The sequence below is a fragment of the Suricata suricatta genome, chromosome 4 (assembly GCF_006229205.1).
Source record: "Suricata suricatta isolate VVHF042 chromosome 4, meerkat_22Aug2017_6uvM2_HiC, whole genome shotgun sequence".
In the NCBI taxonomy this organism is placed as follows: Eukaryota; Metazoa; Chordata; class Mammalia; order Carnivora; family Herpestidae; genus Suricata; species Suricata suricatta.
Window position 1 is genome coordinate 101,872,060 of NC_043703.1, and position 3,210 is coordinate 101,875,269.

At 43.0% G+C, this 3,210-nt stretch overlaps 1 long non-coding RNA gene across 1 annotated transcript; it reads right to left on the reverse strand.

Annotated features, from left to right (window-relative positions):
- Positions 1-1,164: 1,164 nt before the first annotated feature.
- LOC115289283 lies at positions 1,165-1,992 on the reverse strand. Its single transcript, XR_003907534.1, has 2 exons — positions 1,888-1,992; positions 1,165-1,331 (listed from the first exon to the last, which is right to left on the reverse strand). It is a non-coding gene; the product is annotated as an uncharacterized LOC115289283 (long non-coding RNA).
- Between the last annotated feature and the right edge of the window lie 1,218 nt (positions 1,993-3,210).

Sequence of the window (3,210 nt, forward strand, 5' to 3'; positions counted from 1 at the left end):
AAAGTCAAAAACCATTATTTTGGTAGCTATGTGTTGTGGCTCTAGAAACTTTGATTGTGGGTTCCCTCCAAAAACACTAGCTTGGGGGTTAGCCTTTGACTTCTGGGTATCAGAGAAGGTCGGGGAAGCCAAATTAACTTAAGGAGCTTAATTATTGTTTGTCAGACTTCCTTAAGTAGGCAGGAAATAGTTGCTTAAACTGACTATGGGATAACGCTTTCCAGAGGGTATCACTGTATAGTTAGTGACATTGTAGATTTGTAGCATCTGACATGCTCTGCCAGCTTTTGTTCTGGTGATGAAGGATATAGTTAGCAGACCAAATAGATTTTTCTTATGAAGACATACCACAGCCTCACAGAACCTTTGCACTAAAATAGAGATCATTTTACACTTGTAGGAACAGGCTCAGAGAGGTTAATTGGTGTGGAATGATCCACACAGCTGGTTCCTGATACAGCTGGGACTGAAGGCCACTGTCCATCAGATAATGATTCACTCAGTATTCTCCCATGCTTTGGGCTGAGACATATTTGGTTAGAAGCAACATGAACAAATGAGCTGTAGGTCAGAGGCGATGTGGAAGGGAGTGTTATTTAGAGTCTGGTGTCACTTTCCACGCGATTACTTCAGCTCTGTCACTTGGGTCGCCATAAAGCCATCCGCTGATTTACTCTGGGCTCCTGGCCCTGTCTCATAAAGGCATCTTTGTAATTCTCACCAGAGATCATCCTCTGGGATGACAAATAACATCGATCATTAAAAATGACATCCGTAATTTTGCAGCCAGGGAAGACAATCTTTTAAAGCTGTCAGTGAAACAAAAGGGATTTTAGGAGATGCTGATGCAATCTCTTTAAAATCTTTGGAGGTTCTAAAGCATGAAGATGAACTGTCCTTTATGGACCTGGAGGATTTATCGTGCGCTAGGGCATGCCCTACACCCGCCCTGCTGTCAGTGGAGGTGAGGTTTGAGGTAAGCAGGGTTCCCTGTGGCTCAATCATTAACGTGCTGAATGGCCTAGGAGTCAAAGGAGTTACTGGGCTTCATCCAGAGCTGGAGGAATGGAGGCAGGCAGGGCGACACAGAGGAAACCCACTGTCTATTGAGGAAGAGGATGTGGGAAGCAAAGACACACTGAGAGGCAAAAGAGACACAGACACTCCGGAGCACCGCCATTTAAGCAATCAAATGAAACTTGCACCGCAGACCCTCAATTTCACAGAAGCTGAAGTCATCCTAATGAATACTATTGTCTCCCTCTCCTCTTCATTAAATTTTCCAGGACATCAAAATTGCTGAATCGTCAGCCATGTCAATCTCTATAGTTCTGCAAAAAATGAAAGAGGAGAAAAGAAAAGAAATTAGATGTCCATTTTCCAAAAAAAGGGAGAGGGAAGAAGAGAGGAGTGAGCCTGGGCCTCATGCCCTTTCTCACCAGAGGCGAGGAGCTAATTAGTCTAAATAAGCAGAAGCTCAGAGCACCAAGACTAATGAACAGACTAGCTCTCTCCAAGTGGAAAGCAGGAATCTGGCAAACAGCTGCCAGTGCAGAAGGGCTAGAGCTGAGGGCTGGGGGGTGGCCTGTTCCAGGAGGGGAGATGGTGTATCTGAGAGAGGGGTCTCCAGCTGGAGTCCACAAAGCTGAGGGAACATTCTAGATGGCTCAAACAGCAGTGCAGTCTAGAGACTCAGTGCCATCTTTAGACTATCCACAGCACTTTTGCTTCTCCATGCCTGTTCCGAATATGTCCCTTTATTTATCCCAGTGCTTGTGTCTTAGAGGAAACTTTAACTGCAGCAATTACTGCACAGGGGTCTGCGTAGCTAATGATCTATATTGTTGGTGGCACTTGGTTTCTTTAAAGCTTTCCCTGTTTTGTTACCTGATTTGATGTTTTCTCAGTCTGCAGTGAACTGTGGGCTTGCTTGCTGCTGACCCCCTGTTGTCCCCAGGATTCCCAGGCTGGGGAGCTGGGAGATGTGCAGTCAGCATGTCTGACTCTGGGGTGGAAGTCAGCACAAGGGGTGGAATAATTTTCCGACGCCACTGCCTGCTGACTTGGCATTTAGTGTAAATACCTCCTGCTTCCAAGATATCTCTTCCATAATTACCAAGCATGATTCTATTTTCAGTGCAATAGCTGAGAGGGTGTAATTGGAAACCACAGAGGCAGATTATTTTCTTTCTTTAAAGGGCTTTTTGCTATCATCCTGTAATCTTTTCCTCCCACTCACTTGTACCAGGTACTCCTCATGCCAAAAAGGAACATGTACTAGCTCTGAGATTCTTTCTGCTTATCGGTTATTTTGTTTAAAACCTGCAAAAGTGGTGAATCACCGATTGACCAAGAGAGACTTAACATCCCCCTCAGCTTTACTAAACTTGACACAGGTATCTTCCTGACTGTAGGCCACCTGACCACTGTTTTCTTAGGGCATTTACTTTCAAAAACTTGCAATTGTAAATTCTTTCTCTGCCCCTTTGAGATGTAAATTTTCAACAACCCAGGGATATCTTTCTTGGGGTGGGCAGTGTCTGGGAGTCAGCCCTTTGGAATGTAATCAAGACACACAGTGTCCTTGTCTCCCAGTCTTTGTGGGAAGGTAAGAGCTTAATTTTGATTAGTGACATTGGCAAACACTGATAGAGGGTCACAGTGAACATTCTGCCCTCTCTAGGACCCTCGCACTAGCTCAGAGCAGTACTTAAAAGTTCTCCTGACTTTTGTTTTAACAGATTTGAGTGTAATGTCTTTCCCCTTTTGAATTAATCCTGACCCCTACTGAACTATTCTTGAATATTCTTCCTTGACTATTTAACTTGGATTTTAGCTCAATTCTGTACTGAAATATCTTTCCCCTACTGCAGTAGCTTGAATAAAATCTGTCTTACCATTTTTTAACATGTGTCGAATGCAATTTCTCTTTAACATGATGCACCCGGATGTCACATTGTCTTTTTGCACAAAAGGCATAGCTTAGATATTATTTGTTCATTTGACTAACTCACCCAACTGACATGAGTTAGGGACATTGATTTCTGATTTTAAAAAATTATTTGCTTAAAAAATATCTCCTGAATCTTGCAATGGTGAGCAAAAATCAACAGGATTTCTGTTCTCTTAGGATTTTTTTGAATGAGGGGGAAGGCAAAGATTAATTGAAGAATTACCCAATTAATTATTAAGTTGCAAATATGAAAAGAG